Here is a 25,807-nt window from a genome sequence, read left to right on the forward strand (position 1 = left end):
AAAAGCCGCGGTCGGGAATTGAAAGGAACGGACTTCAGCATCAACGATCAGTTTCCGAAGGAGATCTTGGAGAGAAGAAAGATCCTGTTCCCGATATGAAAAAAGTTCATCGAAGGAGGCTCCCGTGCTGTCATCGCGGTCGACAAGCTGTACGTCGGAGGACGGCTCTATCGCGACCGGAATTCCACTCCCTGGCTGTTCTGAATCTGCAACAGGTGATCTGTATCCACACCGACCTTTTTTCTTTATTCCTTCCTTTTTACTCACTTTCTCATCAGCACAATGGTTTTACAGATATGTCTACATAGGATATTTTTTGCCGGTTTAATAAGCAAAAGGTATCGTCGTTATCTCTATGCTTTTTTTATTATTTTTGTTTTTTTTTCCTCTTTTTTTTCTATGTTGATTGTTGTTATTCTGGAATGTTTTTTGGGGACCTGCACTGTTTTAGTTCACGTAAATATCTTCCCATGTCTTTTCTCTTCTTTTTCTGTTATCTATCTATTATCTCAAATTTTGCCATTTGCTTAATACACAGCATTAATACTGACACAATGTTTACTCAGTACCAACACACACACAAACATAAAACCCAGATATATACATGTCCATCACAGACACATAGGACAGATACAAACATACAGGTCATGCACAACACACACACACACACCTTTAGCGAACGTCAAACAACTTAACAGTTAATATAAACATGACCACACTGAAATTTGTCACATGGAATGTACGTCGAATTGGTTCCAGGGAAAAGAGGATAAAAATTGCAAATCGGTTAAGAGATCTGCAGGCAGACATTGTCCTCCTTCAGGAGACTCATATGGCCAAAACATCTGAACATATACTTCCCACAGTACCCTCACATGTACTCAGCCTGCTACAATTCAAAACAAAGAGGCGTAACCCTATTGATTAATAAAAGTATACACTTCACTGTTAACAATACTACAGTATAACAGATACAGAAGGTAGATTTATTATACTTAATTTATCTATTCAAAATATGGATTTCTGCATTGCTAGTGTTTATGGACCAAATGTTGATGACCCCTCCTTTTTTCATACTTTCTTCATTTCACTTTCTGTTCATTCGGACTCCACACTTATAATAGGAGGAGACTTCAACTTGGTATTGAACCCAGAAACTGACAGGCTCAGCACGGCCATGAGTCAACGGAACTGGCAGTCTGCAGATACTCTTAGACAATACATGAATGATTTTGGTCTTTGCGATGCCTGGCGGTCACATGTAGTGGAAAATTACCACCAAGCATGATGTCTGATGGTTACTAAGGAAGTTAGGCTGCAAAATAAGGTTGCTATGATAGAAGAAACAGATGCAAGAGACTGGGGAGGGGTTTTAGACCTTACCCATGTTAAGCTAGACAAGAGATGAATTTTTATTCTATATATGGTAAATATAAGATGCTTGTGCTAGACGAAAAGCTTGTCCTGAGCATAGAATGTGCAAAAGCAGACATGGGTCTTCCGGTTGTGGTTGCAGAGAAAGGTCATTTGTCTGTCAGTATAAAATGAAAGCAACTGCGTCTGCTATTTGGAGAACTTCTCAGAACTGTCTGTGGAGAGTCTCCCCGAGCTCGCATAGAAAGATATCTCAATAAATGAAACCAAGCTAAACCATTGGACTCATCTGTTACTTCCTACCTCCAAATTTCCATAACAGACTTGGGGGCTCGTCCGGGATTCGGTTGCACGGGGACCGCCAGGACCTTCAGAAGGACGCGAGTCCTAGAAGGACGACGAGGTACCCGTCTGGAGTCGAGGACAGAGAATTTTAGCCTGACCCATCACAGTTCCTGAGGCCTGCGGTCCCCCGTCACTCCGACCGGACTAAAAGGTAGGACAAATTTTGCGGTATCTTTCTGAAGGTAAAGGCCTCACGTTCGACTGGGAGAGTCGTAAAATAACCAAGTTCGACTGGGAGAGTCGTAAAATAACCAAGTTCGACTGGGAGAGTCGTAAAATAACCAAGTTCGACTGGGAGAGTCGTAAAATAACCAGTTTCGACTGAGAGAGTCGTAAAATATCTGTATTACGTCCAGCGAGATGTGAAATGTGTTTTGTCTGCAAACTAGATAAAATAAGATTGTATGAATGTAACGTGCACGGTATGAATGTGTAAGGTTTGTGGTTTGGATGAGTGTGCCGAGTGTGAAATTAGAAACCTGACAAGTTAAGAATATCAAATAAATGAGCTCATAAGTATTATTAAAAAATAATAATAATAATAAAATAAATAAATAAAAATAAAATTATAATTAAGCAGAAATTAAGGTGTAAAAGGTTCCGCAAACATATAGTTTAACGGAGAGGCTGAGACAAAGACCTCCGTGTACTGTAGATTATCCCCACGACTGCTTTGTCCCTATTATCAGAACTGCACCCCGAATTGAGATTTATGTTACTGGGATGTGCATTTGGGATACATAAATTATACAAATATAATTGTTTTGTGATAAGTCTTTTGTAAAAGTCTGCATTGTTGCAATGAAGAACTTGCTTTGCAAAATAACACAGGCATAGAAGTTTTCTACTGTGTGACGATTTTAATATATATATATATATATATATATATATATATATATATATATATATATATTCTTTCCCTGCAAAGAAAACAAGTTTACCTTTTCTCTTTTTCTTTATGCAAAGAAGACTGGCTTGTCTAACATATTCTGTGCATGTTTGTTAAGTAACCTATCTTAAAAAAAAAAAAAAAAATCAGTACTGAAAGTCTGGTGCGACAAAATGGGAAATAGCAGTAGCAAGTCAAATTGGGCTCCTGATCCGGCTTATGATCCGGAAGGTGAAACAGCATTTGAAAGGGAAATGCGAAAACGTGATAAGGGAAATAAGGGTTTACTACGGGGTAAAACATGTAGGGAAGCAGTAGAGGAAAGAACTGGAAAGGACTTTTCAGAGATGTTTGGAAATGTGGGAAAATGTGGCAAGACAGATCGAAATAGAGGCTGAGAGACGTAAGAATGAGGGAATCATGAAAAAAAAATAGGCGAGGAAACAGCAAAGGCAGTCCAAGCACAACAAAGTCTGAATATGTTGTTAAAAGAGAAAGAAGATAGAGGCAAAGGCAGTGCGTCTGTCGTGCGAAAAAATGAAAGCGGAAGACAGCTGCATCTACCCACCCCTCCCTTCAGCGCCGCCAGCTCCCCCTGCTCAGGAAATCCTGCCACCACCAGCGAGACAGGATCCGCCCCCTGCATACTCGCCAGCGCAAGCCACAAGAGCTGCAGATTCGGCAGAAGATGAAGAAGATACTCCTCCTCGAAGGAGTGAGCGTATTCAACAACGCATGCAACAGCCTCCGACTGAAGAGCAAAGGGCACCTGTTGGAGTGCCAAGACAGTTCCCCTTGGTGGAAATGCCAAACCCCAGAGACGACGGGATGGTACAGGTGCAGAGGAACTGGGATCTAAGTGAACTGAAGGAGGTGGTCAACAGTCTGCCAGACCCAAACCAAGTGGGAGGGGCCCCCACCCCAGTGGGGTGCAGATGGCCCACAATGAAGAGGCGAGGGGACTGAGGGACCAGGAAACGGCCAGTTTCTGTCCCTCACAGAGACATCAAGGGAGGACCCCACGATAACCCTCGAGATTGACAATCATGCTGTTGTCTTCTTAGTGGACACAGGAGCTACCAAGTCCACAGTGAAAGACACAGACCTCCCTGGAGTCCCTAAGTCTGGAAATCATGTGACAGTTGTGGGGTCCTCTGGCCTACCCCACACCTTGTTAGAGACTGTTCCGTTATCCATTGCCACAAGGTCCGGTCCTGTCCATCACGCCTTCCTGTTGAATAACCACTGTCCAGTTAACCTTTTAGGCAGAGACCTACTATGTAAACTGCAATGCAAAATTGATTTGGACGAGAGGGGAGTCCACCTGACCTCTCCCCCACTTGGATTGTATGTCTCCCAAGAAAGCAAGCCATGCTACGCCGCATGGGTCCTCACTGATAACACCATTGGTCGAGACAAGGTGCCACACTCACTTGAACAACCCCCCATCCTCCATTGCACGGCTCTCTATAGTTCACACTGCGACCATGAGATAAGGGAATGGATGATGTTCTTCCTGGAAGAACAGAAACCCCCTGAGACCGTGTTAATGAAGTTTCTGTATGTAAGCGCGTCCATGGCCGGCATGTCTGTCCAGCTCAACCAAGATCAAAGTACATGGATCTTCGATCATCATATGCCCCATGTGTCACTGGGAAAAACTGACGCCCACCAATGGAAAGACCTAGGCCCATGGATCAAAGACTGTGAAGAGAGACAAGACTGGATTCAAGTCGAGGATGGCCGAAGTATTACTACTGATGGAACCATTCAAAGACATACCATCTCCCTCACAGTAGATGTCAGGAGAGAAGCGTTCCTCTCTGAAGAACATCGCCAGACCACGAACCTACCAGCCCCACCAACTGAACCTGAGTGGCTGTCTGAGATACCAGAAACCCTATGGGCAAGTGGCAAGAATGACTTTGGGAGAATCTGTACCGCGGCACCACTGCAAGTCCAGCCAAAGTCCAACCACAGACCAGTAAAAGCTCAGTACCCACTCTCACCTGAGGCAGAGAAGGGTATCACCATGGTGCACCAAGAACTGGTACAAAAGGGGGCTCTGAAGGAAATTCCCTACTCCCCCGTTAATTCTCCGATCCTGCCTGTGAGGAAGGCAGATGGATCCTGGCGGTTTGTACAGGACCTGAGGGGGGGTGAATGACGCCATACATCCCCGTGCACCTATTGTTCCTAATCCAGTAACTATCCTATCATCCATACCACCTCAGGCTCAGTGGTTTTCTGTTATTGATCTAGCAAATGCATTTTTCTCTATCCCTGTTCACCCAGACTCACAGTACTGGTTTGCGCACACCTTTAGAGGCAAGCGTTATACGTGGACAGTGATGCCCCAGGGGTACACTGAGTCACCTAGCGTTTATGCTCAAGAATTAGGAAAGAACTTAGAGGGGTTCAAGCCCCCGGGCGGGGGCACCCTAATTCAATATGTAGATGACCTGCTGTTGTGTTCCACCACTAGGCAGAGTTGTGAGCAAGATACCAAAGCGCTGTTGCTGTTTCTAGCCCAAAATGGCCATAAAGCCTCAAAGGCAAAACTGCAGTTAGTCAAACAAGAGGTTCAATATCTCGGACATGTCCTCAATCACCTAGGCAGACGCCTAGGTCTAAAACGGGTGGAAGGGATTCGCAAGGCCCCCATCCCAGATACAGTACTAAAAGGCAATTGATGAAATGGATGGGAATGGTCGGCTACTGCCGTCCCTGGATCCAGGATTTTGCTGAAAGATCCCAACCTTTACTAGACCTTATGCATGGGGGACAAGGACTTAGACCTAATGACAGACTGGACTGGACGACTAAGGCTGAGACGGCGTTCTCTGACCTTAAACAAGCGCTATGCGATGCGCCCGCTTTAGGAGTACCAAATTTTTCCAAGCCATTTCAATTGTATGTGGATGAATGGCATGGTTTCATGACCGCCGTCCTTGGCCAGATTCATGGTGACAGGTTGCGCCCCATTGCGTATTATTCTAAACGTCTGGACACGGTGGCCAGCTCTCTGCCAGCCTGCCTCAGAGCTGTGGCAGCCACTGCGGAGGCAGTCCTCATGTCTGCAGATTTAGTCCAAATGCATCCCCTTGTGGTGCACACCTCGCATGCTGTGCATGCCCTGATAACGCAGGCTAAAACATCTCACCTTACCACTGCACGTCTGATTCACTACCAAAACATCCTGCTTACTCTCTCCAATGTGACCCTCCAAAGGTGTTCCACAATAAACCCGGCCACACTTCTTCCCACTGAAATGGAAGGTTCCCCTCATGACTGTGTTGAGGTTGCTCAATCCCTCGCTAAGCCTAGATCAGACCTGGGTGAAGACCCATTGCCAAATTCTGGGTTCATTTTTGTGGATGGGTGCTCCCTTAGGCTCCCTGATGGGAGCCCATCTACCTCTTACGCTGTGGTTGCGTCAGAGGGCCAATTGCTGTCTGGAGGTAAGTTACCGTCCACCTGGTCAGCACAGGCTGCAGAGCTGTTCGCCCTAGCCCAGGCCTGCCGCCAGTTCGCAGGTGAGGATGTCACGATATTCACAGATTCCAGGTATGCGTTCGGGGTATGCCATGACCATGGAGCCCTCTGGAAACAGAGGGGCTTCCTCACCAGCACAGGTAAACCAATACAGCACCATGAGTTAGTCCGAGACCTCCTTTCTGCCATCCAACTGCCTCACTCCATTGCTGTGGTTAAGTGTAAGGCTCACACGGGGTGCTCTGACCCGGTCAGCATTGGTAACTCCTGGGCCGATTGGTGGGCTAAGAGGGCAGCCCTACACACTGATGCCCCAGTGGCGCTCATGCCTTCACGGGTATTACATGACACTCACACCCTCCTTGATGTCCAGTCGGGTGTGACAGAGGGGGAACTGGGTAAGTGGAAGAAAGATGGTGTGAAAGGGCCAGATGGGCTATGGAGACAGAGGGAGACGCAGTTACCATTCATTCCAAAATCGGCATATCCGGGCCTAGCCCGAATGACACATGGATTAGACCATGCTTCAAAAACGGCCATGGTAGAAATGCTGGCCAAAAGGTGGGCTGCACCAGGTTTTTCCGCCTATGCCCAAGAATTCGTAAAGAGATGCTGCCTGTGTGCCCAACACAATGTTGGAAGGCCAGTATCTGTTACACAATCAGTAACGAAACCTTCAGAAGGTCCGTTTCGGCATTTACAAATGGACTTCATTGAGCTCACCCCATGTAGGGGATACAAGTACTGTCTAGTGATCATAGATCTATTCTCCAGGTGGCCGGAAGTTTTTCCATGTCGCAGAGCAGATGCCCTGTCAGTTGCAAAGAACCTCCTTCGGGAGATACTACCTAGGTGGGGAGTACCAGGAAAATTAACTACGGATAATGGCTCCCATTTTGCAAATCAAGTCATTCGTCACCTAGGTCAGTGGCTGGGGATTGATCTAAAGCACTACTGTGCTTACCACCCGCAGAGTGGTGGAATAGTGGAAAGAGCAAACCAGACAATTAAAGTAAAATTGGCAAAACTGTGTGCTGAAACTGGACTTGACTGGGTGACTGCTTTACCTCTTGTTCTCACGGCCATGAGGGGAAGAACACATAGTGGAACGGGGTTAGCCCCATTTGAGGTGCTCACCGGGAGACCAATGCCGCTCCCATACCCGGGAGGCACGCTCACGTTAGAAACTGTTGATGGCGATTTACTACCCTATGTGTCTAGTTTACAGATTTCCTTGAAGAGGATCCATAGCCAGATCAGGGCTGCTCAGGTCGGACCGGAGCCAAATCAGCCAGAGACCATAGGACCAGGAGAGTGGATCCTGATCAAGGACCTGCGCCGGAAGCATTGGCATCAACCGAGGTGGCGGGGACCATACCAAGTCCTTCTCTCTACACCTAACGCCGTGAAGGTCGACGGTATCTCCTCCTGGGTCCATCAGTCGCACTGCAAGAGATCTTTAGTCCTCCTGAAAGACTATGATTTGGAGACGTAGATTGGGGTATTGGGCCCCAGCTATAAGCATTATTATTGGTTTTGTAATTTTGTGTTCTATCATTGCTTATGTAGGGTATATGTATAATCATGTGAATCTAACGGAAAGCAGAGATGATAAAAAGGGTGTAGGAACAAAAACGTATCATATGCCTCAACTGAATTCGTATTGGCAATTTGCTAATTTCTCGGTGATGCAACAAAACATTTCTGGCCATTGTTTGGTATGCACCTTGATTCCTCACTAATGACCACCCAAAATAGATTAGCCCTAGACATACTGCTAGCCAAGGAAGGAGGAGTTTGCGCTATGGTTGGGGACCATTGCTGCATGTACATTCCCCCAAATGACGAGGACAACGGAAATTTGTCACAGGCCATCGCCAAAATGCATGAGGTCGCCCATGCGCTGTACAGTCAGGAGTCTCATGATAATGGCATATGGCCATGGCCCCTGAATGTGTTCCAGGCATGGTTTGGGAAGTGGACCTTGATTATCCTCTCTGCTCTCCCTATTGTTTTATTGCTTGTCTGTGTGTGCTTATTTGTTCCATGCTGTATACCATGTTGTTCTACTATGGCTCAATTTCATCAACGGGCGTCACATCATCAGATGGTACGGCTTATGCAGGATGTTCCACCACAGAGGAAGAAGCAGCAGACAGCACGTTCTGCTGCCTCTCATGCCCAGCTGGAATGGACTGCTCCTGGGAACCCTTACTCCTCGGACGAGGATGACGTCAGTGTGTGATACAAGAATGATTTTGTATCAAAGGGGGGAATGTAGTGGAAAATTACCACCAAGCATGATGTCTGATGGTTACTAAGGAAGTTAGGCTGCAAAATAAGGTTGCTATGATAGAAGAAACAGATGCAAGAGACTGGGGAGGGGTTTTAGACCTTACCCATGTTAAGCTAGACAAGAGATGAATTTTTATTCTATATATGGTAAATATAAGATGCTTGTGCTAGACGAAAAGCTTGTCCTGAGCATAGAATGTGCAAAAGCAGACATGGGTCTTCCGGTTGTGGTTGCAGAGAAAGGTCATTTGTCTGTCAGTATAAAATGAAAGCAACTGCGTCTGCTATTTGGAGAACTTCTCAGAACTGTCTGTGGAGAGTCTCCCCGAGCTCGCATAGAAAGATATCTCAATAAATGAAACCAAGCTAAACCATTGGACTCATCTGTTACTTCCTACCTCCAAATTTCCATAACACACATCATCCCACTTCCAGGGCTTACACCTTCTTCTCACCAGTACACTACTCACACTCTCGCTTAGATCACTTCCTAATTAGCAGCTCAATGATGAGGAACATCACAGAAAACCAGATACACTCCATCGTTATCAGTGATCACGCACCGGTGTCTCTCTTGCTAGCAAAGGAAAGAGTCACACCACCAAGTAGGAACTGGAGATTCAACACATCCTTACTTAAAGAACAAGATTTTATTAATTATTTCAAAAATGAGTGGGCAACATATTTGGATAACAATGACCTACCAGAAGTCTCACCATGTATTCTCTGGGAAGCAGGAAAGGCAGTAATGAGAGGAAAAATAATATCTTACTGTACACATAGAAAAAATAAAGAAAAAACATATGTAGCAGAATTAGAACAGAAGATTAAATCGCTAGAAACAGCATATTCTTCCTCGCCGCAGGAGCATATACTTACCAACCTGAGAAAACTAAAATTAGAATTTAATGATTTAAATAATAAGAAGACACAATTTCTGGTAAACAGATTGCATTTGGAAAACTTTGAACAAGGCAATAAATCTGGGAAATTCCTTGCTAATCAGTTCAAACTCAATAAAGAAAAAACAACAATCTCTTCTATTAAAGACTCGACCGGGAATGTAACTCATGATCCCAAACAAATTAATAAATCATTTAAAGAATTTTATAAAGCTTTATACTCATCACAGAATAATCCATCTGATAATGACATCAACAATTTTCTTAGCAATATAAATCTGCCAAAACTAAATGATGAACAAATCAGGGTTCTAGACGCTACTCTATCAATATCTGAATTCAATGAAGCCATACAATTTCTACCAAATAATAAAGCTCCAGGTCCAGATGGTTATAGACGGGAACAAAAACAATTCAAAATTCCTATTTGAATCCGTGGCTAGGTTAACACAGAATTCTCCATTAAACTCGCAAGTCCCACAATCTCTTAAGAGTAATGACTTTATTACATTCTTTAATGGTAAAATAACTAAGATTAGACAGACCATCCAGTGCACATCCTTAGCTACCTATGACTGCCAGACTCCTGCTAGTCTTATGCCTATCAATAATGAGACTTTTGAATCTTTCATTCCTATAAAACACCCAGAACTCCTGAGCTTAATTTCCTCCTGTAAATCCTCTACAAGCCTCATAGACCCAATTCCTACAAAATTTTTCAAGGAAATCGCACCACAGATTAGCAATACCCTGTTAAATGTGTTAAACTCTTCTCTTAAGCTTGGATATGTTCCTAAACCTTTTAAATTGGCTGTTATTAGACCCGTTCTAAAGAAACCAAATCTTGACCCTAGTGTTTTAGGAAACTATAGACCAATCTCAAATCTTCCTTTCATTTCAAAGATCATGGAAAAGGTTGTAGTTCGTCAGTTGTATACTTTCCTACAAAAAAATAATACTAATGAATTATATCAGTCTGGCTTTAGACCAAACCATAGCACAGAAACTGCTCTAGTCAAAGTAATGAATGATTTACTTATGGCTTCTGACCGTGGCTTGATATCGCTGTTGGTATTACTAGATTTAACTGCAGCATTTGATACTGTGGACCATAATATCCTCTTGGACCGGTTAGAAGGTGTAGTTGGCATTACAGGGACAGCACTCTCTTGGTTCCGCTCATATTTAACTGATCGCTATCAGTATGCACATGTGAACAACGAATCATCCAAGGCCACCAAAGTCACATACGGTGTCCCACAGGGATCAGTACTGGGCCCACTACTGTTTACACTATACATGCTACCGCTTGGTAACATTATTAGAAAACATGGTGTTGGGTTTCATTGTTATGCAGATGATACACAGTTATATATATCTGTTAACCCTGATGATACATCACTCCTATCTCGGTTAGAAGATTGTCTGTTAGATATTCGGTGCTGGATGGCAAAAAATTTTCTAATGTTAAACACAGAAAAAACAGAAGTACTGGTGATTGGTCCCAAGGCTGCAAGAAATAAGTTTCACCACCTCAGCATTAGTGGCCTTCCTACACAACCTATCACAGTGTTTTGATGCTCACATAAGAAGTATTACTAGAACTGCGTTTTATCATCTACGAAACATAGCCAAGCTTCGTAAGATGCTCTCACTTCGTGATGCAGAAAAATTAATACATGCCTTCGTAACTACCAGACTAGACTACTGTAATGCCCTCCTTTCTGGTTGCCCGTCTGGTTCCTTAAATAAACTTCAGCTGGTACAAAATGCGGCAGCCAGAGTTCTCACAAACACTAAAAAATTTGATCACATCACACCAGTCTTATCCTCCCTTCATTGGTTACCAGTTAAGTCTCGGATTGACTATAAAATACTGCTGTTAACCTATAAAGCACTGAATGGCCTTGCACCAGACTACCTTAATAATCTGCTGACCACATACAATCCCCCACGCTTGCTTCGATCTCAAGGTGCGGGATATCTGTTAGTACCTAGGGTAGAAAGATCTACGGCAGGCTGCAGAGCTTTCTCCTATAGAGCTCCTCAGCTGTGGAACGGTCTTCCACCGGATGTGCGGGTTTCAGGCTCACTTTCAATATTCAAGTCTAGACTAAAAACACACCTATTTAGTTTAGCTTATAGGGACACTAGTTCTAGCTCTAGCTAGCTTCTCACTCCCAGTTAAACCTATAGTGTGAGGTGTAGAGCTGGGTGGGGATCGGTGCCATTGGCTTTGGATAAACTGAATTGACAGTGCTGTCACTCTAGCTTCACAATTGCTTGTGGGATTGGAGTGCTGACATTTCAGGGACTCCCCATGCCTGCATTCCCACCTGCCTCTCCCTCCTACTTATGCTGCCATAGCCATATCTGCCGGAGCATTGCACTTCATATTGCACTCATCTAACTTTTAGCACTGCCTATAGTCTCCCTTACTTTGACTAATTGCATTTATTTCCACCACCTTCTCCTGGGTGGTGCTACCTGGAGCCTTCAATCTATCAAGATGTCCAGCACACCCTGCAACATGTGACGTCGCCACTGCCAATGACGACCGTGCATCCAGCTCGCCGTTCTGCCAGTGTCACCTTCCTTGTATGACCCGCTCCCTGCCTTCTGGCTGCCTGGCGATTGGAGGACGTGTTGGCACCGGCTTGTCATCTCCCCCCTGCTCCCCGTTTGTGTTTCAGACTAAACTGTATTTGACTCTCCCTGCCGGCCCCTGGAGGATGGGCTCCCCCTTTGAGTCTGGTCCCTCCCAAGGTTTCTTCCTTCTAGGGAGTTTTTCCTTGCCACTGTCGCCTATGGCTTACTCACTGGGGGCTTTGGGTGGGGATGCTGTAAAGCGCTTTGGGACAATGTAATGTTGTGATAATGCGCTATACAAAAATAAATTTCTTGTTGTTGTTGTTGTTGTTTCCCAACAGAATTCTACAAGGTATTTTGGCCAGCGCTAGCACCCGTTTTTATCAGAATGGTTACTCAAATTCAGAACGATCGGTCGCTATCTTCAAACATGAACTCTGCCAACATCAGCCTGCTTCTAAAGCCTGGTAAAGACCCAACACTAACATCCAGCTACCGCCCAATCTCACTGATAAACGTAGATCTTAAAATAATTTGCAAAGCTCTTGCCAAAAGATTAGAAAAAGTTACGCCATTCCTTATACATCCCGACCAAACAGGTTTTATCAAGGGTAGACACTCAGCCAATAATACACGTAGATTAATAAATGTTATAGACTACTGCTCCATTAACAAATTAGAAACCACAGTTATCTCTCTAGATGCGGAGAAAGCATTTGACAGAGTCAACTGGAAATTTCTATTTGCAGTTCTACACAAATTTGGATTTGGGTCATCCTTCATAAACTGGATTAAAACACTATACTGCTCCCCAAATGCATGTGTTAGGACAAACAAATTCATTTCCCAAAGCTTCCGTTTGCAGAGGGGCACCAGGCAGGGCTGCCCACTCTCTCCCTCGCTTTTTGTTATCTTCATTGAGCCACTAGCAGCAGCAATTAGACAAAATGTAGATATTAAAGGAATTCAAACAGAAAAACCAGACCATAAGATAAGCCTTTATGCAGATGACGTTTTACTTTTTCTTAGGAATTCATCAACCTCTCTTCTGAAGACAGTATCACTTATAGATCAGTTCTCATCTATATCAGACTACTCCGTCAACTGGAGCAAATCAACAGTTTCCAAAACACAACTACTACTCCTTTACAATCAGGCAACCTTAGATACTTAGGCATAAATTTTTCCACCAGGCTTTCAGATCTAGTACAGATGAATCATATTCCTTTGTTAAAAAAGGTGGAAGTGCGGTGGAAATCTCTACCTATATCTCTTATTGGAAGAGTTGCCACCATTAAAATGATGGTCCTGCCTAAAATCAATTACTTGTTCTCAATGATCCCTAATAAACCCACTATGGCTTGGTTTAAATCACTAGACTCAAGCATCTCGTCATTTTTATGGAAGAACAAACCATCACGAATAAGCTTAAAAACTCTGCAAAAAGCCAAAGGTAATGGTGGTCTAGAACTACCAAGTTTCTATCACTACTTCTTAGCCAACAGACTGCAGTATATATCAAATTGGATCAAATCAAGCCCGGCAGATAGTCCATGGCTGGACTTAGAACAAGCAATCTGTGGAGAAGTAAAATTGTCTGATTTGCCTTTTATAAGTCCTACCATTAAGCACTGTAAATGTTTTAAGAGCCTTAGTATTAGCACCTCATTAATAGCCTGGTGGGAATTTTTAAAAATTACAAGGTCTCCACTTATCCCTTGTGAATTGACACCCATTTGGAACAATCCAGATATTTGCCAAAAAAAGATAACATTGAACTTTCCCTTATGGCATGATAAAGGGATTAGAAATCTTGAACATGTTATTCAAAACAGGAAATTTATTTCATTTGACGAACTAGTCTCAAAATACGGAATTAGCAACAGTAAATTTCTTGAGTACCAGCAACTGAAGTCCATTATTCAGGCTAGGTTCAATCTTAAAAAGTTTAACCGGGAAATACCTCCATGTGTGCTAGAATTTTTAAATCTTTCTAGCCCCAAATTACTGTCAAAAATGTATAAATTATTGTCAAAAATGGATGACTCAATTTCCCTTCCAATCTCAAAATGGGAGCAAGATCTATCCATCGATTCAGATGAAAACTTTTGGAATAAAAAATATGTTTAAACACCTTCAAAATGACTAAAAACCCGAACTTACAGCTTATACAATACAAAACTCTGCATAGAACTCATTATACAGGACAAAGGATGTTCCAAATGGGCCTTATCCACTCAAACCTATGCACCCACTGCTCAGGTGACTTTGTGGAGAACTACATGCATGCCATATGGTACTGCACCCCAGTTCAGAAGTTCTGGCAAAGGATTTGTGAGGATCTATCAATTTGGTTTAATTGCTATATCCCAACCTCACCTACATTGTGCATTTTAGGTGATGCAAGTATATTAGATATGGAAGAAAATAAAGCACACATGATCCTTAATGCCTTAGGCATTGCAAAGAAAACTATCTTCATGAACTGGAAATCAAAAAATAATTTATGTATTACTCAGTATAGAAATTTAATTCTAGACCACATAAGTCTGGAGAGAATGTCTAATTCCCTCCAAAAAAATCAATTGGGCAGATTGGATCCTCTCTGGTCCATTCTGGCCAATTCCATTACATAGGGGGGGTGGTTGGCTGTGGTCTCGTCCCCTCGGGGTTCTGGCGGGTGGCGGGGTTGGGCCCCCGGGCTATGGGCGACTGGTGGCCTCTTGGAGCTGGGGGGGCTGTGGCTGCCGTCCTGTGATGTCTGGGTGTCTACCCTGGCTGGTGGTGGTGGGGTGGGCCTTGGGCGGGTGCTGCCTGGCGGTCATGGGGTGTGGGGTCTGGAGTGCCGGTGGTGGCGGGGGCTGGCCCTGGGATGGGTGGTTGGCCTCTTCGGTGCGGGCCTGGGTGGGGGTCTGGGGCTCTGGTGCCCGGGGCCTGGCCGTTTCCTCGGTGGGCGCCTTCCTGCGCGGGGTTGGCCTGTGCTCCCTCTGGGGCGCCGCCGAGGGGGGTGGGATGGTCCATGTCTGGGGGGGCCGGCCTGCGCTGTTTGGGGGGTGGCATGTCTCGAGCCAGGGCTGGTCTGCCACTTTTTGTCGTCGAATGAGTGGGTGACTGAGTACGGGCTGTCCTTCGGGGTGGGGGGGGGGTGGGGGCTAGCTCTTGCCGTCGGCACTGCTCCGGGGTGATGTCGCCGGGGGCCCCCCGGGTCCGCTCCATCCCGTGCCGCGGTGGGGAGCTGGGGTGCCTAATGAGCCAGCTTGGTTAGCTGGCTCTCTTCTGCCAGGGGGTAGTGATCTCCCCCCTGGTATCATGAATCCCAGCCCCTCTCCCCCCTCACTCACATAACATGCCACGCACACATGTAGGATCTCGGGGTGGGAATGTGCCGCGCCACTCCACCTCTCACACAGGTGCGTGGGGGAGGAGAGTGGGCGGGTCTTCCTACACCCCCGCTCCCTGCCCGCGATGGTGGGGGGGCACTCGGGCGGTCGTCCGGCTGGCGGTGCCCTGAGGTTGCGGCTGGCGCTGGGGGGTGGCGTCCGTTCCCCCGCATGGCGGAGGGAGGTCCGGAGTGGATGGGCTTATGTCTATTTGTCTCTGTGTATGTGTCTGTGTATGTTGTGTGAGTGGGTGTATGGTCTATGTGTATGGCTGAGAGGTGTGTCTGCGAGGTGTCTGTGTGGGCAGTGTGGGCCTGGGTTCGGGGCTAGCTGCTCCTTCCTGGGCGCGGCTGCCTCCTTGGCATGGTTGCTGGCCCTCCTCCCCGGGCGGTGGCCTGGGGGGGGCTCGGGCCTCTCCGGCGTGGGTGGGGCTCTCTACCGGGGGCCGGTCGGCTCCCGGCCGCCTGGGGTCCTGGGGCCCTGGCTCTGGCCCGTGCGGGAGCGGCCGTCCCCCTCGCGGGGTCGGCTGCCTGTTGCCTCTGGTTCTCTGGGGCTCGTGCCCTTTTGGCTGCGGGGGGCTGCGCCTGGGGTCTCCCCCCTCCTCCTCCTGCTGGGGTGGGGACGCGGCTGTCGTGGGAGCGTGGGGCCTTGGCTCCTCTGTGCTCTTGGGGGGCTATGGACGCCTTGGGTCTCCTGGGCCTGTCTCCGCTGGCCTCTGGCTCTTGTGGGGTGGGGTTGCGGCCCCCCACCCTTGCTATCAAGTACATTCCATGGAGAAATTCACACGCACCCAACACACGTAGAATTAAGTCATCGGAAAAAATAAAAATCCTTACAAGCTTAATAGTCTTCTGATAATTCTCCAAACCCCTACGGATTAATCACCTTCGCAAGCACCGACCCACGATCTCCATTCAATCAAAAAGGTGCTTCCAGCTTTAGAACTTACCGTTTCACGTAAGTACAACATCATGTCTCCTGTTCCGTGTTCTGAGTGCAATATGTTTAGTTATTCTTCTCCGGTTATTAGCGGTACGTTTACCTGTGAGAAGTGTCAGTTAGTAGCTAGGCTGACGGAGAAGATTGTAGTTTTAGAGGGACGTATCCGGACGTTACGGGACATTCAGGAAACGGAGAGTTTTATTGATTCAGTGTTAGCGGCTCCGGATACGTCCGCCATAGGTATTCAGTCTCCCCCCGCTCCGGCAGCAGAGCCTACGCAGCAAGGCGAGTGGGTGACGACCCGGCGGCATAGTCGTAAATCCAACCAAAATTCACACCGGCACCATTCGCCCATTCGCGTTTCCAACAGGTTCTCCCCACTCAGTGAAACTCCCGCTGAGACACCTGTTGAAAGTGCTCTAGTAATAGGCGACTCTATTCTAAGAAACGTGAGAGTAGCGACTCCAGCGACCATAGTTAATTGTCTCCCTGGTGCCAGAGCGACCGACATCTCGGCAAACTTAAAAGTGCTGGCTAAAAGTAAACGTAAATACTCTAACATTATTATCCACGTCGGCACTAATGATGTCCGATTGAGGCAATCGGAGATCACGAAATCAAATTTTATAGAGGTGTGCAACCTTGCGAAGAAGATGTGTGTGTCAGTAACGTGCTCTGGCCCTATCCCTGCTAGACGTGGCGATGAAATGTACAGCAGATTATCGTCGCTACATCGCTGGCTGTCGGAATGGTGCCCGATAAATGGTGTGGGTTATATTGACAACTGGCGGATGTTTTGGGGTAGGCCTGGGCTTTTGAAGAGGGACGGTATTCACCCCTCGCGGGCTGGTGCTGACCTCTTGTCTAAAAGCATAGCTCATAGTCTCCAGACAAATCGCTGACTAACTAGAGCCAAGCCCAGGCGGCAGGCAAACCGGCATAACCGACCGCCTGCTAGTCGCCTAGAGTCGTCACCTAGGGTTCATTTTATTGAGACTGTGTCTGTTCCCCGCGTTTTTAATCATGGAAGCCGATTCCACCGTAGTGTGTGCCATAATAACTTAATAAAAATTACAATGAATCCGTTACTAGAAAACAGCTGTGATGCAGGGCTTAAACTTAAACTTGGACTTATGAATGTAAGATCACTGGCTCCTAAGGCACTATTAATAAATGAAATAATTACTGATTTTAGTCTTGGTGCCATATGCCTCACGGAGACCTGGCTTAAACCAAATGAATTCATGGCACTGAATGAATCTACTCCAGCTGAATACAGTTACAAGCATAACCCTCGACCAAATCGCAAAGGTGGTGGTGTTGCTGCAATTTTTCAATCCAGCCTAGGAGTGACTGAGAAATGTGGTCTTAGTTTCAGCACATTTGAAACTCTTGTTCTTAGTCTTGCTGGCTCATCTCTTTCTTGCTCTTCACCCCAAATCACCATTGTTATTGTTTATAGACCACCTGGGCCGTACAGTAATTTTCTTAAGGAGTTCGCTGATTTTTTAACTAACCTGGTGGTCAGTACTGACAAAGCTGTTATTGTGGGTGATTTTAACATTCATATGGAGAAAGATAGTGATCCTTTAAAAATAGCGTTTACAGCTATTCTTGACTCTCTAGGTGTATGTCAGAATGTAGTCGGGCCTACTCATGCCTGTAACCATACCCTTGATTTGATTATTAGTCATGGCATCTTGGTGGAACATGTATCTATTATGCCTCAGAGTCCCCTTCTCTCTGATCATTACTTGTTAACGTTTGAAATCCAGTATAGCCTCCCGTTGACCGCAGCTCCAAAGTACAGAATCAGACGTTCCATTGCCTCACTAACTACAACAACATTTATGAAACAACTTCCACAGTCCTTCAGCCTTACATCTGAAGTATCGTGTATAAATGAACTTGAACAGGCGACTGCAAACATGGATAAATCCCTTCGTAGCACACTAGATCTTGTAGCTCCACTTAAGAAAATAAACCATAGAGATAAGAAACCTGCCCCCTGGTACTCTGATTATACACGTGAACTCAAACAGGCATCACGCAAGCTAGAGCGCAAATGGCGCACAACTAAACTAGAAGTTTTCAAATCTGCATGGAAAGAGAGCCTGTCTAAATACAGACAAGCACTAGTGACTGCTAGGTCTGTGTATCTCTCCAGATTAATAGACGGGAACAAAAACAATTCAAAATTCCTATTTGAATCCGTGGCTAGGTTAACACAGAATTCTCCATTAAACTCGCAAGTCCCACAATCTCTTAAGAGTAATGACTTTATTACATTCTTTAATGGTAAAATAACTAAGATTAGACAGACCATCCAGTGCACATCCTTAGCTACCTATGACTGCCAGACTCCTGCTAGTCTTATGCCTATCAATAATGAGACTTTTGAATCTTTCATTCCTATAAAACACCCAGAACTCCTGAGCTTAATTTCCTCCTGTAAATCCTCTACAAGCCTCATAGACCCAATTCCTACAAAATTTTTCAAGGAAATCGCACCACAGATTAGCAATACCCTGTTAAATGTGTTAAACTCTTCTCTTAAGCTTGGATATGTTCCTAAACCTTTTAAATTGGCTGTTATTAGACCCGTTCTAAAGAAACCAAATCTTGACCCTAGTGTTTTAGGAAACTATAGACCAATCTCAAATCTTCCTTTCATTTCAAAGATCATGGAAAAGGTTGTAGTTCGTCAGTTGTATACTTTCCTACAAAAAAATAATACTAATGAATTATATCAGTCTGGCTTTAGACCAAACCATAGCACAGAAACTGCTCTAGTCAAAGTAATGAATGATTTACTTATGGCTTCTGACCGTGGCTTGATATCGCTGTTGGTATTACTAGATTTAACTGCAGCATTTGATACTGTGGACCATAATATCCTCTTGGACCGGTTAGAAGGTGTAGTTGGCATTACAGGGACAGCACTCTCTTGGTTCCGCTCATATTTAACTGATCGCTATCAGTATGCACATGTGAACAACGAATCATCCAAGGCCACCAAAGTCACATACGGTGTCCCACAGGGATCAGTACTGGGCCCACTACTGTTTACACTATACATGCTACCGCTTGGTAACATTATTAGAAAACATGGTGTTGGGTTTCATTGTTATGCAGATGATACACAGTTATATATATCTGTTAACCCTGATGATACATCACTCCTATCTCGGTTAGAAGATTGTCTGTTAGATATTCGGTGCTGGATGGCAAAAAATTTTCTAATGTTAAACACAGAAAAAACAGAAGTACTGGTGATTGGTCCCAAGGCTGCAAGAAATAAGTTTCACCACCTCAGCATTAGTGGCCTTCCTACACAACCTAACACAGTGGTTAGAAATCTTGGTCTTCTAGTAGATTCAGATTTATGTTTTGATGCTCACATAAGAAGTATAACTAGAACTGCGTTTTATCATCTACGAAACATAGCCAAGCTTCGTAAGATGCTCTCACTTCGTGATGCAGAAAAATTAATACATGCCTTCGTAACTACCAGACTAGACTACTGTAATGCCCTCCTTTCTGGTTGCCCGTCTGGTTCCTTAAATAAACTTCAGCTGGTACAAAATGCAGCAGCCAGGGTTCTCACAAACACTAAAAAATTTGATCACATCACACCAGTCTTATCCTCCCTTCATTGGTTACCAGTTAAGTCTCGGATTGACTATAAAATACTGCTGTTAACCTATAAAGCACTGAATGGCCTTGCACCAGACTACCTTAATAATCTGCTGACCACATACAATCCCCCACGCTTGCTTCGATCTCAAGGTGCGGGATATCTGTTAGTACCTAGGGTAGAAAGATCTACGGCAGGCTGCAGAGCTTTCTCCTATAGAGCTCCTCAGCTGTGGAACGGTCTTCCACCGGATGTGCGGGTTTCAGGCTCACTTTCAATGTTCAAGTCTAGACTAAAAACACACCTTTTTAGTTTAGCTTATAGGGACACTAGTTCTAGCTAGCTTCTCACTCCCAGTTAAACCTATAGTGTGAGGTGTAGAGCTGGGTGGGGATCGGTGCCATTGGCTTTGGATAAACTGAATTGACAGTGCTGTCACTCTAGCTTCACAATTGCTTGTGGGATTGGAGTGCTGACATTTCAGGGACTCCCCATGCCTGCATTCCCACCTGCCTCTCCCTCCTACTTATGCTGCCATAGCCATATCTGCCGGAGCATTGCACTTCATATTGCACTCATCTAACTTTTAGCACTGCCTATAGTCTCCCTTACTTTGACTAATTGCATTTATTTCCACCACCTTCTCCTGGGTGGTGCTACCTGGAGCCTTCAATCTATCAAGATGTCCAGCACACCCTGCAACATGTGACGTCGCCACTGCCAATGACGACCGTGCATCCAGCTCGCCGTTCTGCCAGTGTCATCTTCCTTGTACGACCCGCTCCCTGCCTTCTGGCTGCCTGGCGATTGGAGGAAGTGTTGGCACCGGCTTGTCATCTCCCCCCTACTCTGCGTTTGTGTTTCAGACTACACTGTATTTGACTCTCCCTGCCGGCCCCTGGAGGATGGGCTCCCCCTTTGAGTCTGGTCCCTCCCAAGGTTTCTTCCTTCTAGGGAGTTTTTCCTTGCCACTGTCGCCTATGGCTTACTCACTGGGGGCTTTGGGTGGGGATGCTGTAAAGCGCTTTGGGACAATGTAATGTTGTGATAATGCGCTATACAAAAATAAATTTGTTTGTTGTTGTTGTACCCCCACACAGAAGAACACACATGCAAACCCACTTCCACGCTCCTCTCCAAGCACATGCAACGATTTTGGATGTCTGTGTATCTGTTTTATTTTCTTTAATTCTGGTTGTGTCTTTGTATTCGTCCATTTTTGGTTGTATTTCAAATGCTGTTTTTTTTTTTTTTTTCCTTGCCTTGATTTTCCTTGCTTTTTACGTTACTCTTGTCTTTCTTAGCCTCTCTCCCACTGTTGTCTCCCCCTTTGTTTGTGTTTTTTTTTTTTTTCTCCTCTATCACCTCCTTTTTAATCTCTCTCCCTACCCCTTTTCTTCACTATCACTCCCTTCCGGACAGCTCGGCAACTGGAATATTTTACATGTGTTAAAAATAAAATACAATAAATATACAAATAAAAAGAAATCGACCAACATGAAGGGCCTATACAGAGTTTATAGAGCCCCTCATGGCAAAGCAAATATGTCTGACACACAGTGCATTCAGACCATTATTCTGCTTGCTAAAGCTGCCAGACAGGACACATTAAAAAAAAAAAATTATGGTTAATTGAACATGCATGGAAAACATTGTTTAAACCCTTTACAATGAAGATCTGTAAAGTTATTTGGATTTTTACAACATTATTGTTGAAATACACAGTCCTGAAAAAGGGACGTTTCTTTTTTTGCTGAGTATATATATATATATATAAAAATAATAAGACACAAGGAAAAAAATCCTCTCTGGGGATTACCTGCTTTGAATGTATTGAATATTCATTATTTCTGTCAGAGTACTGGAATTTTGATTGTCTTCTTGGAATGCAATAGCAAATATTACACAATGCTCATTGCTTTTTTCTTTTTTACAGATTGTATATTTTATTTTCCAAAGGCTAACAGTTAACTGCATCTGGCTTGACTTGTCTGACATTACATTACATTACCATTGTAACAGAATGTTGTTAAGTTAAATAAGTACAAAACAAAATTCCCTCCAAGAGAAATAGGTTAAAATAAATGTATTGAATTTGAGATCAGTGTGTTAATAACTATCCCCATGAGTAAATTATAAATTAGTCAAGTTTCTGGCTTTACTCTGAAATTGGGGATGATTTAATTCTGTAAGATGATTCTGTTGATGTAGATTGTAGATATGTTTAACCTGTCAGCCTGTAATGGTCCAATTCTTCCCTTTGCTTGTGTAATATCCATTACCTGATGGGTGTCTACGTACATCTTGTGATGCCTCTCTTCTTCATCATTCCATAATGACTGCAGCCTTTAGCCAAGAGGTTGTGTTGTCAGATAGTTACCAGTACTCACTGGGTGTTTCGACCCTTAACCATAACACCCTCCTGCTGGTGGGTCAGCAGTGGTGGCCAGCTACTACTCACTCCCTCCTGGCTGCCAGCTTGCCTCCTCCCTCCTACTCCATATCCATACTCTGCCGCCTCCCCCAGTCTTCGTACAGCCTCCTTCCTCTCACGTCCTGTCAGTCCTACCGCTGTCAGCAACTTCCAGGCTGATTGGGCTGGGAAACCTCTGCACCCTACCTCAATCGGGTACAACCATGTCCGCCATCCTTTGCCCCTGTAGTCCTGAACCAGATCTCTATAGCACTCAGATTTACTCTCGAATGCCTCTTCACATCCCTACTCCCATGGCACAGTGAGCTCCACAATAATAATCTTTTTCCCTTTAGTGGAGAACAGGACTGCTTCTGGCCGGAAGGTTGTGTGAATGACATCCGGGAACTGGAGCCTTCTCTTCAGGTCTACCCTTAGCTCCCACACTTGTGCTGACTGCAGAACACTTGCCCTGATGCTAGTGGCCCTTGCCGGCTTTGTTCCCTCCTTGACAAATGTGATGGCAGGTGGTGGCCTGCCTGTGGGTTGGCATTTATGGGTTCTTGCCTGCTATAGAAAATCAGCGAGCATGGCTAGCACTTTATCGTGGCGCCACCTTTATCTGCCTTGGGATAGAGCGATCGTGCATCCTGACAGGATGTGTGCCATGGTCCCATTTTTGCCGCAGAGCCTGCACATTGGGTCGTCTCTCATGCCCCATCTGTGCAGGTTCACAGGGGTTGGTAGGGTGTCATAGACGGCCCGGAAATGCCAATCTAAAAGAAGAAAATAAAAAAATAAAAGAGACTGTCATCAATCTCCCAAGCCCGTAGCATGAGAGATAACCTGGTGTTTTCAGGTATCCCGGAATCTGCTGAAGAGGACACAGAAGTTACTGTTAAAACATTTATCAAGACCCACCTGAAGCTTCCAGAGGACACTGTGGAAAACATCTGCTTTGAAAGAGTCCATCGGCTGGGAGCTAAGAGGCCTGGTACCCTGAGACCGCGTCCTATTGTGGCTAAATTCGGAAATTTCAAGCAGAAGCAGCAGGTGAAGAGTCGTGGCAGGGAGCTGAAAGGAACGGACTTTGGCGTAAACGACCAGTTCCCCAAAGAGATCCTGGAGCGACGCAAAGTTCTGTTCCCAATCCGACGCAGCTCCATTCAGAAGGGCTCCCGAGCTGTCATCGCCGTGGACCGGCTCTACGTGGATGGGCAGCTCTACCGTGACCCTAACACTACTCCCTGGTTATATTAACGCCACTCCAGATAAGAACCTGTTATATTTTTCTTCTTTTCTCTAATCCTCTTCCATTAACATAAATCTAGCTTATACATGTTAATTCGCTAATTTAATGTTATGTCATAACAAATACACTACCGTCAGTCTCCGCAGCGCTACAGTGCTAACAATGTTTTCGTTTCTCTGTTTCTAACTAATACCCTTACCCGCATGCCCCTTTGTATGTCTTTTTCACTTCTACCTGCTTTCCCTGCACCGATCACCTGCTTTAAATTTCTACTCAGTCACACACAACACCCTCGATTTTTACACATCTGCACGGCACGACCATGTACATATGTACTCAGCATCACCACAACCACTCTAACCTCATAGTGCACACAGACATATAGGATACACACACTCACAAGTGCTCACACACTCACTCATATCTAACTCATTTGCACGTGCAATATTAGCTACACACACACGTCTGTGGGCACACTAAGGTTTGTCTCATGGAATGTGCATGGAGCTGGCTCCAGAGAGAAGAGGTTAAAAATATTTAGCCAGCTTAAAAAAACTACAATAATAATAATAATAATAATACATTTTATTTATAACGCACTTTTCATTAACAAAATCTCAAAGTGCCACATTAAAAACAACAAAGTTAAAAATATCCATAAAATCAAAATAATATCACTACTACTAAATATGACATCTTAGCAGTTGTATGCTTTCCTAAATAAAAAAGTCTTCAAATTTGCTTTGAAAGAGTCCAGGTTCTTTGTAACTCGCGTCCCAGACGTTGTTTTATTACAAGAGACTCATAGACCTGCCACAGCTACAGATTAACTTAAAACACCTGAGTTTCCTAATGTGTTCTCAGCCTGTTATAACTCTAGGCAAAGGGGAGTAGCAATTTTAATACATAAAAATGTTTATTTCACAGTACTCAACACAATTATAGATCCAGAGGGTAGATTTATAATCATTAAATTATCTATACTTAACAAAAAGTTATGTATTGTTAGTATACATGGTCCAAATGTTGATAACCCTTCATTCTTCCATGTTTTCTTTACCACACTCTCTGAACACCTAGATAGCGCACTTGTTCTTGGGGGCGACCTCAACTTCGCACTAAATAAAGAAATGGAAAGGCTCAGTACAGCTGCTCAGAGCAATTGTGAATCCATAAATATAGTTAAGCAGTACATGAGCGACTACGGACTTTGCGATACATGGCGTTCTCTTCACCCCAACCGTAGGGAATGTACTTTCTTCTCACACGTCCATCACTCGTACTCCCGTCTGGATTATTTCCTAGTCAGCAGCTCACTGCTGAGTGACATTTCAGACACTGAGATACACCCTATAGCTGTCAGCGATCATGCTCCTGTATCTATAACCCTAATAAATAAGAAGGCCATTCCACCAGTTAGAAACTGGAGATTTAATACATCATTGCTTAAAGATGGAGATTTTATTAGCTATTTAAAAAAAGAGTGGGCTTTATATTTAGACTATAATGACCTGCCTGAAACATCAGCATCTGTTCTCTGGGAAGCAGGCAAAGCTGTGATAAGAGGTAAAATAATCTCATTTTCATCACATAAAAAGAAAAGAGAAAACAAGTGTATTCACGAATTAGAAGAAACCATCAAATCCTTAGAAGAAGCCTATGTATCATCCCAGGAACAGGAAATACTGAACAAAATACGTAAAGCAAAATTAGAATTGAATGAAATTATTAATAAAAAAACACAATTATTAGCACAAAGACTTCGCTGGCAAAATTATGAACATGGTAACAAATCAGGTAAATTTCTAGCTAACCAGTTAAAAATAAATAAAGAAAAAACAACTATATGTGCTGTTAAAGACTTAACTGGGGATACAGTATATGACCCTGAAAGAATAAACAACACTTTCAGGGACTTTTACAAATTTTTATACTCACCACAGATAAACCTAAAGACGAAATTGATCAGTTACTCAATAGTATAACCCTTCCGAAATTATCAGATAATCAAACGATGGCACTGGATTCTACACTGACACCAAGTGAACTCCAGGAAGCTTTGGCTTCCTGCCCAATAATAAGGCTCCAGGCCCAGATGGATTTCCAGTAGAATTCTATAAAGAATTCTGGACAATTCTGTCACCAACATTCTACAGAATGTTGCAGGAAACCAAGGAAAATGGTAGACTACCACCAAATATGAATTCTGCCAACATTAGTCTCTTGCTAAAACCAGGCAAAGACCCTATATTGCCTACCAGCTATCGTCCAATATCCCTTATTAATGTTGACCT

The 25,807-nt window shown here is 44.4% G+C and overlaps 1 long non-coding RNA gene across 1 annotated transcript; it reads left to right on the forward strand.

Moving 5' to 3' along the window:
• The first annotated feature begins 1,270 nt into the window (after nucleotides 1-1,270).
• On the forward strand, nucleotides 1,271-8,769 carry LOC140578141 (uncharacterized). The gene is made up of 2 exons (XR_011982153.1): nucleotides 1,271-1,870; nucleotides 7,325-8,769. It is a non-coding gene; the product is annotated as an uncharacterized lncRNA (long non-coding RNA).
• Nucleotides 8,770-25,807: the final 17,038 nt, after the last annotated feature.

Source organism: Paramormyrops kingsleyae, chromosome 13 (assembly GCF_048594095.1).
Source record: "Paramormyrops kingsleyae isolate MSU_618 chromosome 13, PKINGS_0.4, whole genome shotgun sequence".
Classification (NCBI taxonomy): Eukaryota; Metazoa; Chordata; class Actinopteri; order Osteoglossiformes; family Mormyridae; genus Paramormyrops; species Paramormyrops kingsleyae.